The sequence below is a fragment of the Biomphalaria glabrata genome, chromosome 8 (assembly GCF_947242115.1).
Source record: "Biomphalaria glabrata chromosome 8, xgBioGlab47.1, whole genome shotgun sequence".
Classification (NCBI taxonomy): Eukaryota; Metazoa; Mollusca; class Gastropoda; family Planorbidae; genus Biomphalaria; species Biomphalaria glabrata.
In genome coordinates this window covers 39,031,097-39,046,876 of record NC_074718.1, presented here as the reverse complement: position 1 = coordinate 39,046,876, position 15,780 = coordinate 39,031,097, and the positions used below count along the sequence as shown (strand labels likewise).

The following is a 15,780-nucleotide window of genomic DNA, read 5'->3' as shown; positions in this document are numbered from 1 at the left end:
CCTTCTATATAATCTCGATTCCACTGGTAGGATCCTCCTCTGTAATTCTACAGTTGTGCATGATTCCCAGCATACTAGAAAGTCGCCATCCGTCTATTTTGCGTGCCGACTGCTACGCCTTTGTCTTTCCAAAGCCTCAAATTAAAATAAACGATTCTTTTCCAGGATGCAGTGACATGAGAGTGAAAATAAAAAAAGTTGGAATCCCCCTTTGAAAACAAAAACAGCAAAAAAACAAAAAAAAAAAAAAATACCAGCGACGTCAGGTCAGGAAAATATGTATCTCTATAAGAGGAAATTCTAGTGTTTAAAGAAAGTTATGTAAATGTATTACATAAGTTAATGATGACCTGTCAAATGAAGATATCTCTTAAGGGAGAGAACCCCCAGAAACATGCAATAAAACCGTCCGTCACTTAATCGATACTCAATCATAAACACACACAAATCTAATCTAGAATTAATTCTCTCTCCCAATGTGTCACTTTCACTCTCTACTTCTTCCCTCTCCATCTTTCTCTCCTATACTTGTTCCTTCTTATTTTTACTCTCTTCCTCTTTTCCTCTCCATGTCTCTCCTTCTTCCTTCCTCTTTCTCACTCTCTCCCCCTGCCTCTCTTACACTTCTCTCTGCCCCCCCCCCTCTCTCTACTTTCTCTCTTTATAGATATGTATATATACAGTAGCTTGTCGATCGCTTTATCCAATTGTGGACAATATTACCGGTGGGCGCTGACACGTAAGGGCGTAAGGGGGGCAAAGAACGGTCCCCCATTTGAATTGTAGACTAATGTTTGGGTTATGTTTATTTTCGTGTGGTTCTTGCAGCCTGTGTCACGACCATCTTGAGGTAGACAATGATATGCAGGAGAAGATTAGACACTGAGACAGGGGGGAGGGGTGGGGTGGGGGTGGGGAGAGAGACGATCGTTACAAAACTAGCCAGTCGATTGATCTGTCTGTCGGTCCCTGTATGGAGTAGAGTTATAAGAAAAGAGCTCTGTGTTGTTTGTAATTGAGGGTTTACTTTGGAATTGTGAATCAGTCCAGCGGAGAAAGACGGATAGTTTTAATTAGTCTAGATGTCAAAGGTTGTCATTGTCAAGGAAGGTACTGTTGGCGAGGTATAAAATAATCCTAAATGGCTTGCGTCTCATATAACCTCTGGTAAAAAAAAAGTCCGGCACCTGGCCTGCTCGAGTGCTTAGATAATTAAGTTTTGTGTTTACAGTTAAATGGGTGAATTCGTATACCTTGCCATGTAATTCTGAGGTTTCAGACACAAGCTTCTCAGAGGCGTGTCAGTTTATTAAGTCATCTAAGAGAGAGGAGGCAGTCTGAATGCAAATGTCATTACCAACCTTGTAATGGTCGTAAGAGTTGAGGCCGGGTCTCTTTAACCATCCAGGTCAACGGAAGTTCTTCGAGAAGAAATATAGAGTGTTAGACGTTGTGACAATCAACTTTGGTGCTTCCTCCGACAATTGAAAGAGAGGAACCATGACCTCTGGTCTGACTACCCATGATTCCTTTACTTAAGCCCAAGAAATATGCCATTAATAGGAACTTCTGGTGCTGCTGTAGAGAGTAACACGGTCAGGTGTTTGTCTGAAAAAAACAACTTAAACCAACAATTGGTTCAATTAAAAATGTCTTTATAAATACTGTAGCTTTCTAATTTGCAAAGTCCTTTCCCAATCTAAAAATCTAAAAAGGAAAAGTAACTAATATGAAAGTGATGTCTCAAAAAAAAAAACTAGAAGAAAATTAAGTTTCCTTTATGTAAATCTATTTCAAGACCGATCTTTCTACTTTAACACTACTTTATTTCGAGACACTTCTATATCATTATAATCAGAAGCTTCAAAATCGTTCATTTTATGTCTAAATGATTATTTCGTTGTTGAATTGTTCTTGAGGGTCTCATAGATTTCTCTAAAATGTATTTATTGGAAAACAATTATGGTTCTGGACTCTATATAAGGTGACCGGATATTTGGGGAGCGAAAGCGGGAAATATGTCAATCATGGAACGTAGAAAGAACAGACTTGGATATTTTCGAGCAGTATTGCTATTTACAACTTGACGTTATTACATTACATCACAATGTGTACATACACAGGCAAACACACACACACCAAAGACACACACACATACACACACAACAATTCAAATAATTGCAAGTTTTCTGAAAGGTTTTTCAATGAATGATTTCCCACAAAAGTTTTAACCTGTCAATAAACAAAACCCTGCATGGAATATTGCCGCAATGTTGTGTAAAATATGTTACTACGATTCAGCAAACGGATTTTTAAAGAAGCTTTTGATTAAAGAAGTATGACTTCAATGACAGATATAATTTAAATAATCTTGCCACTGAAGGCTGAAACTCTGCTATTTTCTAAATTGACGAAATTCCTTATTTTCCTTTAAGATTTTTCACGAACGATGTCACCAAGGATCGTATCATCAGGGGAAACAACCTCATTTTATAGTTGGCTTGAAGCATCCGTGAACGCTGTCAAAAACAGGGCATCACTAACTTGCTTCTTTATTTTGTTCATTATAAAAGGGGTCAACCTTTTGTGACAATTACTTATTATTTGATTTTCTCACACCTGTATTTTGGGTCATGCATTTTTAAGCAATTTCAAAGTGTAGTCCATAGATCTAAAACTTTTATTATGGAAAACTGTATTATTAGCAAAAGTACCTTTTCTTTACCTGGCAGTAGTATCTAAATGGAGGCCTACAAGATGCCTTCAATTGAACATTACAATAGACATTCAGATGTTTGGATATATATAAAAGTTCATATGCTTTGAGGTTTTTATGAACTTCGATGCTCTTATCTTATATATTACAGACGTCACTTCAAAAAAGAAGATAATTACGCCCTACGCATTTCTTGTGTCAATCTAGTCATGCATGTAAAATCAATGACTTAAACTCTGCTAAGTCGCCGGTTTTCCTGACTGATTCAGGCAACCCATTCCATTCTTTAATGGCACTACGAAGGAGTACTTCTTCGAATTTTTATGGAATAAGAAATGTGCCTCTATCTTTGTGTTTTTCTGAGTATTTCATTAGGTTTTGTTTTTTTTATTTGTAAATTATGGTTTAGTGATTTATGTATTATTTATTTTGCTGTCCTGAAGTGTTCATCTGGTCTTTGACACTTCTCACCCTGTCCTCGACTTCAACATCCATTCAGAACACGTCGTTCCGAAGTTCAGTGCAAACATGATTACAAGTTGTCGCTCAGACGCGTTGAATGGCTCCAGGCACAATGCTAGATGTTTTAAATCAGCTTTTTTTTATTCGTTTTGATTTGGATTAATTTTTTTATGTCTCCAATTCATTAAAGGCAGGAAGTTCATCTAAAAAAATGGATTTCATTAATACGAAATAATTTTTTTTACTCTTGTCAATTCAGAGATTTTTAGCAGCGCTAAGAAAATGTTTTTGATGTTCAGATTATTACAAAGATTATATCAACTCACTATTAGCTTTTTTTTTCTTTTAAATCTGGAATCTTATACCTTATTTATTCTACTTCACTTTCTCGTATCAAGTTGAAACTATTTATTTGTATTCATTGTTGATGTCAAGACATGAACCAATAAAATAAATGAACCAATTAGTTAATGAATTAGCCGTAATTAATTTTTTAAAATAGAAGTGTACTAAGTTAAGAAGAGTTTAGACTTGTGTATATTGATGTAAATCTAAGGTAAGTACTCAACGAAAAGGAGTTAATAATAGACGATGTATTAATTTACAGCTAGCGTAAACAGACAGGCATGGACTTCAGCTATCAAGTCCCAGAGTGTCCTTACTTAAGTTCCACCAGTCCTTTTCTATCTAGATACCAGTACAGACCACAGACACACTTCCCAGTGCCGCCCAGGTCCTTAACTCAGTTCACAGATAGTACAAAGGACGTTCTCTTGAGTCAAGACAGCTCAGACTCACATAACTTGCAGATCACTCCAGCCGGATCTACAACAGTCCTTCTTCCTAGCATCAACATGTCTTCTACTGCTTGTGTTGAATGGTGCTCTGATGCGCACCATCAGTCTGGCTCGGGAGCGGAGTTACAACAATATAATTAAGTCGTTCACTAAAACATTTAAAACTATAACTGCTTTAGAATATAAAACCTTCTATTTTTAGAATTACTTGTATGGCTAACGTGTCGGCCTTCCACCGTGGAGGCTCCAGTTAGAATTTAAATTCAGGCACTTAGAAAAAAAGCTTTTGAAAGAGAAGCACGGAAACATTCCTTAAGTACCCCCTCTCCTTCCATACCTCCTCCCAAACCTCCTCTTATACCCCCAACTGGTCCACACAGATGATTGATTCATAGCTTTGTTTTGAAAATAAAGTATTGTTTTGAAAAAAAGAGTATATTTAAAAAACAACAACATCTGTCTTTGAGAAGACTGCACTACATAGTTGTAAACATAATCGCGTGCTTGTAAATTCGATATATGACACTGGCGACACTCCAGAGCCAAAATACTTGAGAATGGGCTAGGGGTACAGTGAGAAGTTCACGTATGAATGAGGAGTTCACTTTTGAATGAAATATCACGTGTTGAGGTACGTGGAGACAAAGACTATATCTTATAAATCGGTGGTTCCAAAAGTGGTCTGTATAGACCCCCAGGGGTCTACGAGGACTTTCTAGGGGTCTACGGTAGTGACTAAATAAATTGAGGGTCTATGGCCTGTAAATGGGGGGGGGGGGGTCTACGATAGTGGGTCTTATTTAAACGTATCCATTAATACACACAATATTCAAATTTTATTATGAAATCCTTTTTTTGGTTGATTCAATTCATGTAATAAAACATATTAAATGTTGTTTTGATTCATTTTAATTTGAAGTTCATCAATGAATGGCCACGAAATCAGTAAGAAAAACAGATCTGAACCTCATGAATTTTCACGAAAAAATGCAGGGGGTCTGCCGACAACTGGAAAACATGACTAGGGGTCTGCGAGACAAAAAGTTTGGGAACCACTGTTATACGTTATGTTATACGTTCGACAAGTATCCACTGTTAGTCTAGTCCAGTCTAGTCTAGTCAATCTGTTCCATGTTCTAATGGCCATCAAGAGAAAAGAACGCTTATAAGAAAGTATCCTAGCATGGGACTAAGAAATGTGCCTTTATCCTTTGGACACGCGTAGGAATATTTCATCTTTTTTTTTTTGAAGTAACGGTTTTATAAGATAATTTTCTGTGCATTTTCATAAAATTTGGTCTTGTTTTAGTATTTGTTAGTTATGGATCAGTGTCTTATGTATTATTTCTACTTTTTGTTTTAGACTTATGTTCTGGTGTATCGAAATTTTGAGATTCTTTAGAAGTGTCAAGTCATTGAATTATTGAAAAAAAAATTTAGATATATATTTTTTTTAGTTTACAAATAATTTGTTTTGGTTAGCAGACTGTGATTTTGATTGAGTTCGATTTTTATTTTACGTTTATTTGATACTGTTCAAGTTACATTAAGAATCGAATAAATATATTTCCTTATAGAGTCACCCCTCACCCTCAAATATATTTATATATATAGGAATTATCTGTGATTTATATATATAAGGAATTATCTGTGATAATAAGAATTTTATTTTCCAATATTTTCTAATGAGCTCAATAAATAAACGATTTTCTAAAGCCTTTTTTTGGGGGAGCCGGAGGCGGATCAATTTCTGATCGCCGCGGGGCGTGTACTGTCTAGACGACTTTTGAAGAGTGTTAAGAATTATTTGTCCATTTTTTTTATCCTCTGTTTGTTGTATGTGATAGAAATACAATTTCTAGCGTTCGGAAACTTGTAACAATGTGAAGCAAGAAGGATTTCCAAATCATTTAGCGGTTCCTTTTCTAGCATTTGTCAAGTACTTTCCATTGTTACCTTCATATAAGCTTGATATTATTTTCCATTGTTACCTTTATATAAGCTTGATATTATTTATAGTTATACGTGTAGCTGTTATGTATCATTGAAACACTGCAATGGCTCAAGTTGACACCGAATATTGTCTTCCGTGTACATGTTGCAGGCCTGTTTGTTATTGGGTGTGCGTGTGTGTCTATAGACTGACGCAATACAGACTTCTTTGACTAAGATGCTATTTATAGAAGGATGGACTGCTTGTGTATAAAAGAGAGGGAAGGCTGGTGAACAAAGAGACAGAAACGGAGAACAATCGTTATAGAACGTCTCTACCTGTGGGCAGTTTAGACCAATCGCTCGTGCAGACCTGTGACGTGGCAGCGCGCCATTGGTCTGAACTGCCCACAGGTTGTGACGTTGCAGGTCAGTGTTGAGACCTTCTAAAACGAATGGTGTCGCGGAAACTGGCGTGATATCTAAATGGCATTGATGATTAGTTATGAATGAGTTGTGAGATAATTTACAATCCTTGGAGAACACTAAGACATACAAGCCATTACCATAATAGTATGAAGTCGCAGTAAAATGAAGCCCTGAAAACGGCGGCATCAATTAGGACAGAAAAAACTGAAACACTCATTGTCTAAAAATGTCAACGCAACAAGTGCCTCTGTATCGCCTCAGTATTGCCTCTGTATCACCTGAGTATTGCCTCTGTATTGCTTAAGTATTGCTTCTGTATCGACTCCGTATTTCCCATGTATCGCCTGAGTATTGCCTCTGTATCGCCTGAGTATTGCCTCTGTATCGCCTCAATATTGCCTCTGTATAGCCTCAGTATTGCCTCTGTATCGCCTCAATATTGCCTCTGTATCGCCTCAGTATCGCCTCAGTATTGCCTCTGTATCGCCTCAATATTGCCTATGTATCGCCTCAGTATCGCCTCTGTATCGCCTCAATATCGCCTCTGTATCGCCTCAATATTGCCTCTGTATAGCCTCAGTATTGCCTCTGTATAGCCCCAGTATTGCCTCTGTATCGCCTCAATATTGCCTCTGTATCGCCTCAATATTACTTCTGTATCGCCTCAATATTGCCTCTGTATCGCCTCAATATTGCCTCTGTATCGCCTCAATATTGCCTCTGTATCGCCTCAATATTGCCTCTGTATCGCCTCAATATTGCCTCAGTATTGTCTTGGTATTATCTCATTATGATGTTGTGCTTGTTCAACACTCCTACATTCAATATTCCTACAGAAGAAAAAGCAAAATGTTTTTAATAGCCAAAAGACGAAATGTTAAATTGAAAAACTGAAAAACAAATCTAGAACAGGATTGAAAAGATGGAGGATTTCAAACGTGTCTATTTTTGGCCTTGACAACACGTGTCCGGTCACGTGTGTTTTCTCAGAGAGAATACCTGTTGACATCCAAACAGCAAAAATGAATTATGGAAATCGATTATGGTATTCTACTTTAAGTGGCATTTGATAAACGACTTTTAAAGAGTATTACAAAAAACAAACACCATTACAATGTCTTTATTGCTATATACAGTGGAATACGTTTTGTTCCTAATAACCGGCTGGTCTGTTTATACGAATATGCCCTGTGTTTTGTAGGTGGGACGTGCGTATAATGTATGAAACATATTCAATGTTTAAATCAATCTGTATTGTGCGATGCAAACAAACAGGAAACGTACACAAATAAAAAGCTTCCGTCGGTTAAGGACTTTGTTCATTAAAAAACACATTGCTAACACGTTTATTTGCAAAGCTTATATCAACTCACTCTGTCTGTCTTTCTTGTAAAAAGTTTGAACAGGTTATTTCTCCAACACCCATTCTTGGATTAATTTGAAACTTTGCACAATTATTCATTTGCGAAGATAATACCAAATCACTAAGTCAATTAATTAATGTCAAGTAATTATTTTGTTTGATAGCGATAACGGAATCTAATCCTTCGATAGTTAGAGATTGTGACAAGTCAAAAACTCGCTGTCAGAGTCACTCTAAATTATCACAGCATTAATTATTATTTTTCCTTATTTATTTATTTTATTTTAATTATTTGTCCATCCTACCCCTAAATCATTCACCCGCGCCACCTTTTCCTCTCCAGGCTAGACTTAGTTGACCACCTTGGAGATAGCTAAGGCGCGTCCTTTCATTTATCTGCCCTTGATCGGGGAAAGGTAGACACACAATCTCTTTTGTCTTGCCCGCCGGATGTCTGAAGGACGGTCGCGGTTGACCCCACCTTGGTTTGAATGCAAGCTAATCCTTCTCCCCCCCCCCCATCTCTCACGTCTCTCTTTGATCTAAGAGATTACCCTGGTCAACGCACCGCGTGATACTCCAAGGTGCGGCTCAAGTCTACTCCACCCACGTGTAAGATAATGCTAAGCCTAGGACGTTTCCTGTGTCCGCCCACATTTCCCAGGCATATATAAAGTAAACCAACTCAAATCAGACTCTCTTTCATTTTTCATTCGAGCTGATCTATCGAGTCTGGACTATATCACTTATTCTCTCTCCTAGAGGAATACCTGGTGGTAAGCCGAACTTAATCACAAGTTCCATCTTAATTACTCTGTGTATATTTCCATTGGATATTATCATGTGTATTTTGCTTAGTTCATTTATATTTAATTAGTGCATTGTGTATTTCTCACTGGCGTAAGTAGAGAACATAAACATGTCCTACGTATGTATTTATGAATTGCATTAATCCATTAATGCTACGTTGCTCAATTGACCGTTGATGCAACCATGTATATATTTGTACATCTTATTTTATTTCCTTTATCTCGGTTGGCCGCCTTGATAATTTTACTAGCGCACTGATACTGCGTCTAGTGAAGAGATATGGATTATCCCCCCCCCTTCTTTGTGTATTGAATTATCTCCCCTGTAGTCATTTCACTCTTACGAGAGTTGCGCCCTCTCCATTCAAGCGCGCTCCATTGTTCTCGACCCACGGTCATATGCAAACAAAGCGTCTCGGTCGCTGACCACCGCCCAACTCACCCCCCCCCTTTTCTTTCTCTATCCACCTGTGTTGTTTATTTGAGATTATTATTTCCCCTTCTATGTACATTCTCATATTATTATTTCCCCTTTTATGTACATTTCTATATTGCTACTATCAGCCATCTATTATTCCAAACCCCATTTGTCATCTTCTCCCAATTATGCTCTAAAGCAATTTTACCAATCTGACGAATGCACCTCAGTGGAGGGCATCGATAAGATGCATGAGAGACATGTCCTAACTTGTCTTTGTTTATCCGCAGCCTCCCTCAGGTGTCTGCCTATTTATCGGATCACTTACCCGCCTATTTACCTACTGGCCTATCTATGTGCTTAGTGCTAATCAGCGCTGCACTTGCCTAGTTGCTATCAAGAATCACCTATTGTCTATTTACCTGCCTATCTATTCAGTGGATCAACGATCTATTTACCTGCATCTGTGCTGAGTGCTATCCAGCACTGCACTGTCCTACTGAGACCTGCCTATTTATCGGATTACTTACCTGCCTATTCATTTGCTGTTGCTGTTCAGTGTCTACACGACACTACTCAACTCTACTACTTGGCGCTATCGGCATTGCCCGCCTATTCGACAGCCCACCTGTCAAGCTATTAGGTGCGACGTCCCTATGGGCTCAGGTCTGTGTGAGACGTCATAGCTACACCAACCCTCTGCAACTCACTGGACATATCCTGTCAACTACGCTGCCCACGGCAGATCCGCTCTGCCCGCAGTAACCTTGTGCCCACGGTAGCCGGCCACCCGCCCTACTGTGCCCACTACAGATAATAGATTTTGGGGATTGAGACTCCACAAGAACTATATCGCCGGCGTCCCTCTATCCGCTAGAGCGCCACCTCCAGCTGCAGAACCTCAAGCCAGGACACCGCCAGCTGCGACATCAACAGGAATACCAGCTAAGTCAGAGGACAAAGTGACATACTCTCTTATTATGTGCAAGAGTGATGATTAAACGTAGAATATACCAGAGATAGATGCAAACCCTCCCCCTTTTTATTATTATATGTATATTTATGTAAATAAATATCCTTTATTTTAACTTTTGTATCCATCTTTCATTGCTTTGTCTCGTTGCGTGTCTGCTCCCGATTCATATGCTGATAAGTGGGGTGTGATAGCATTAAAAATAATCATCCCCTAGACATAAAGCGTGCCAAACACACGTCACATTTCCCCACCTGTCACAGAGATATGGCTTAATATGTGTTTTTTTCCTTAGATAATCTTATAGGCTAATTCTTCCACACTCCTCCTCAGATCAAGCTGAAACTTAAAAATTATTTTTTTTTACCTAAAAAAAAAAACAACAAAAGCCACGAATCAGTAACAAAATTAACTAATTAGTCTTTTAATTATTGGTAATTGATTATTTTGTTCGAAATCAAAAAAGTAAATGACTTCTACATTATTGAGATATATAGTATTAAATGTGAAGTTCTTCCCTTTAAATTATTTTTTTTTTTGTAAATGACTTTTTCAAGTATATTTATATTTTGCTTGTTTTTCCAATTCACTCTTAAATTCTTTGTTCAAATGAAACGGATTTTCGGTCCAAGTATGCGGATAACTCGAACGTATTAGGATTAGTTTCTAGGATTCGGTCCAGATTAGAAGCTGGTCTAATTATCCAGTATAGCTAAAATACAATGCCAAGGCCCTTTTCATTTGATAGAGTCATAGGATGTGTAACATTTTGAACAAAAAGTAAATCACCTCAAAAACCACACTATTTTCTTCTGTCTTTTAATTTCCGACTTCAACAGGGTGAAATGTAGTAGTATCTCCTGTTTGTATCTAGACGTCGTTTATCTTATACTTACTGGTGGTTACATCAGAATACATCGGCCTATACAAACACGCACACACACACACACACTTGAAGACACACGATTCAACAGGAAAGATAAGACTTACTATTTCTTCAAAATTATTCTAGCATTTCATGAATTTGTTTAGAGCAAATTTGCACGGCGTGGCTCATATCATAAGCAGAGCGATTCCGAACATTTAACATAAGAATCTTTGTAAGCTTTTCAGATCCAGCGTTGACCATTGACCTCTCAAAAAATCTATACCTTTTCATGGAGCTTTTCCTTTATTTTCTAGGAAACGGAAAATCAAACTAAAGTCGTACAAGGTCCACTTTTTTTTTTGCTTCTCAAATGTCTACCAGATAGAATAAAACAAACAAACAAATAACCCAATGCTTGGATCAGCTGCCTTGACGCCCACAACTCCCAGTTAAAAGGTTCTCAAAAGAACGAGACTTGTCATCTATGAAAGATCCTCTTTTGTAAATATGTAGAAATATGATGCTGTCTCTACATCTCTTGATGAAGAGGGTATTATTTAAAAGCACTCGAATGGATGGCCGATCATTGCTGAGGCCCCAAACAGATTCAATCGGTCTGAAAAAAAAAATCAATCAGTAATTTCTACGTACATTGAGCGGCTGGAGTCCAAGTTTCAAGAATGGAATGTTTCCGGTTAAAGAAATATCACATGAAAAAAAAATCCATTTTAGTTTTGGAAGCAATTATTTCAAAAGATCTTTTTGTGTAAAGGAAATAAAATCGCACAGGACTTGATTCGAATTTCCAGTTCGAATCTAACTTTCATGCATACAAATTTGCATCCCAGACTGGATAATTCATCTTTTACAAAGTAGAAATGTACTATAAGTAATAAACTTTTCAGCTATTGGGAATTTGCATAGTTTGAGTTAATCACATTAATCTGCCTTTGCTTACGTTATTATCTAGCTTATGCTCTGAAATTTATAAAATACAAAAGTTAGACAACAAATAGAAATAGATATGAAGTAATGTGGTAGCTGTCACGTAACATAAAGCAGCTGTTGTATTAAGTTTGTTTTTAGATTGAATTGATGCAATGCAAAACTATTTTAGAATAACAAAATTATTAAGCCTTCATTGGTTTATTATTTGCTTCACGGCAAGTTAATTCCAGACCATAAAAGGAGCGGCGTAGAAATTCAGCTCGCGTGAAAGAAGATTGGTTGTTTCCAAAATGCCACCCTCTCCTGGAAAAAATCATCGTTAAGCGAGTGTATAAATTCTACTGATAGGCATATAGATCAAGAGTTAGAAGACGATTCTTAAAATGTCATTTGACTTCTATTTATTTTGTTTAACTCTGCAACGGACAAAGGCAACAATTGAAACAAATCCGCTAACGTGTCTGTTCAAGATAAAGATTTTCAAGACCAAATTTAATTTCAGAAAGCAGGGGCGGTCTTAGGCCACTGCAACCTATGCGGTCGCAGTGGGCCCCGCGCTTTCATAGGTCACGCGCTAATTCTAGGAGTAATTATTAAATTGTAGAATACGTACGAAAAAGTCATGGAAATCTCCTGAATTTATTGAAATCTCCTGAATTTATTGAAATCTCCTGAAAAATAGTCAAAATTGTCATTTGTGGGTGTCAATTATTGCGGAAAACTCAAATCCTACGCGCGATAAAAGAAAAAAGGCATTGTCAGCTTTCATGTAATAAAATGTAACATTCGGTCGAGTTTTCACCTTATTCAGAAGTTACAATTCTTTATTTACTTTTATAGTCACTGGCAAATACATATGCCATAGGTTGCAAAGTTCATAAATTAAAGTTAATTTGGTCGCAATTTTGTTCTTTAAAAGAATGAATAAAATTCAAAGTCAATTTTTTTTTCTAATACAAAATCTTAATTGTCACAGATTACCCTTATTCCCACCCAGACTAGGCCACGCGCAATCAGTTTCGCATAGGGCCCGCAAATGTTAGGACCGGCCCTGTCAGAAAGTAATATTTCAAACGTTATAAAGGTCAAACTAGATTTTTCCCAGGCTTGCCAATTATCTAATATTCCTTATCCGAAAGATGTACATTAAATTTCTAGGAAAAATCCTTTCAGCCGTTTTTTAGGAACCCTGTCCACGTTTTTTTTTTCTCACGTAGAAATTGAAAGCTGAAAAGAGGAATTGTTATAAGTTGTTTTTTAAAATGTTTTACGTTTTGCAAACATTTTTGACGCTCTCTTAAAAAAAACAACAACAACAACCAACAAGACGTCTTGTAAATAAAACAGGATGTGCTTGTCACTATGCACTAGAGTTAGACGAAATTAAACCGGATATGTCTATTACCCGAGATTTGATGACGTCATTCCTAATGAATTTTGATGAATTTCCATTAGCTCTACACTTTATGGATAAACTCAATATTAAAACAAAACACGCTATAACAGATATATGTATATGAGATGTAAACAAATGTTTGAAAAAATGATAATTAATTTCAAACAATTTGTTACCTTTCTGTTCATAAAGATTTTTTCATTTATAAAATCTGCTTTCGTGCTTTGGAACTGTGGAAGCAGTATGGCTTTTGAACAGGCAAAATATAAAGAATACTAACTCCCCCACCCCATCTTCTATAAGGGAAAGAACTGCAAATTTAAAGCCATAGGCTATATCTCAACTATGCAAAATTGATTTACCTTTTCTATAACAAAGAAACTTAACTAATTACTGCTAAATAATACATTCGCTGTATAAGGTAGAGCACTCTGTCACGAGAGTGGTAGCAATCCTAAGGAAGACCTATACCTGACAAAATTGGCAACGTGTGCCGTGTCTTTATGTTCAAGACTCATCTATAGCAAGTGATAAATTGGAAGAAAGTTAAATATCTTCCACCTGCAAATATGTTACATTGGAAGACATTTTAGCTATACTGTCGTGTACTGTTTCAAGAATTCTAGTTTGGTTTTTGAAATTAAGAAACAGTTCTTCAATTACACGTAGGAAGCAGTCTTTGACATACTCCTCATCTGTAAATGGTTTTGCTTTTTGTGCATTTTCTAGTGGTACCGCAAAGCTTGTCATAATAGCATCACTTGTAGATGGCTTCTAACTTTGAGAAGATAATTTGCCTCTAACTCATTTCACTTGAAACGACAAACTATACGTACAGCCAAAGCACGTGGTGAAGATGCCAATTCGTCTTGCGTCGAAAGTGAATTTAAACCTACATAAAAACATCCGACGACGGCGTCATTCGAGAGCTTACCACGGACTGACAACAGTGACGACGCGTGTAATGAGCAGGGGTGTGGTGAAAAACGAGTACAAGTGGCTGAGAGATAGAATCGGCGCCCAATCTTTGTTAAAAGATTCATAAATATTTTTAAAAACGTTTCGATAAAATAAATAATATTTGCGTTGGGAACTAAAGAGCCGCAGCTTCACATCCAAAGAGCCGCATGTGGCTCGCGATCCGCAGGTTGCCGACCCCGGTTATACACAACGAATAATTGAGTAAAGTTTCAACTTAATCGGATCATGGGAAGTGGCAGAATAAAGTGTTACAAAAATTGTACCCGACAGACAGATTAAGTTGTTATAAGATTTGTTAAAAGATATTCCAAATGATTAATAGAAATGTCACTCAAAATCCACAAACTATTTTTTTTATTACTGCAATTTTATTTTATTGACTATTTACCCATGTATGTTTAGACATTCCTTTAGTTAAGTGTTTCCCAAACTGTATTCTTCGAAACCCTAGTCCGCAAGGCTTGAATAGGTGTTCCACGATTTACTGGAATAATTAACTAGTAGGCCACCACGTGAATTAATCTCTCCAAAAAATAAGAAAATTGTTCCACTAAATACTCCGAATGTGTGAAGTGTTCCGTTGAGGAAAAAAGTTAGGGAAACACTGCTTTAGTTAGGAGCGTCCTAAGTTCGAGTTCTGTTTAAGTCTAAGAATTATATTCCTTAAATATAGAGAGGGGTTCATGAGACCAGCTTCTTTAGTTGAGGCAAAGTCAAGACAAGTGATCTTTCTGGTGACTAAATGTCAGACTCGAACCCAGGATTATAATTGACGACAGACCGGACCGCATGCAAAGAACACGCAGCCATTTAAATGCATTGAAATAGCTTCATTGAACAACATAATGACAGATTTTACTTCTGCTAAAATTGAATCGATTCTATGTGAGCTTTTATTATAAATAGTTGTCCCCCTTCTGTCGTAAAGACTTTGGTTCATCGCGTTCAGGGCCGGTCCTAACCATTGCGGGGCCCTATGTGAAACTGATTGCGCGGGGCCTAGTCTGGGTGGGAATAAAGATAAGAAGTGAAAATTAAGATTTTGTATTAGAAAAACAATTCGACTTTGAATTGTATTCATTCTTTACTAAGTACTAAATTGTGATCAAATTAACTTTACTTTACGAACCTTGCAACCTATGGCATATTTATACGCCAGCGACTATAAAAGTAAATAAAATATTGGAACTTCCGATTAAGGTGAACATTCGCCTGATTATTACATTCTATTACATGAAAGCTGACAATGCCTTTTTCTTTTAACGCGCGTAGGATTGGCGTTTTCCGCAATGAACGACACTCATAAATAACAACTTTTCTATTTTTCAGGAGATTTTAATAAATTCAGGAGATTTCCAGGAAATTTTCGTATATATTTTGCAATTTAATAATTACACCTAGAATTAGCGCGGGGCCTATAAAAACGCGGGGCCCACTGCGACCGCATAGGTTGCAGTGGCATAAGACCGGCCCTGATCGCGTTGAACACTTTTACGTGTGGCTGTGGAGTGTCTCTCCAAAATTATAATTATAAACGTCAATTAGCTACTAAGATAAACAAATTGGTTCGACACTTTAATATTAATTAACATTATTAATTAACATTGGATCTAGATCAACATAATGAGACTAGTTTCTAAACCTATGTCTCTTGGAATGTTTCAAATATAATTCCACTTTAGAGCAAT

At 37.1% G+C, this 15,780-nt stretch overlaps 1 protein-coding gene across 2 annotated transcripts in view; it reads left to right on the top strand.

The window, feature by feature from the left end:
* LOC106058259 (guanylate cyclase soluble subunit alpha-2-like) overlaps positions 1–15,780 on the top strand; it is a 176,003-nt gene that overhangs the window by 73,252 nt on the left and 86,971 nt on the right. The window lies entirely within an intron of this gene.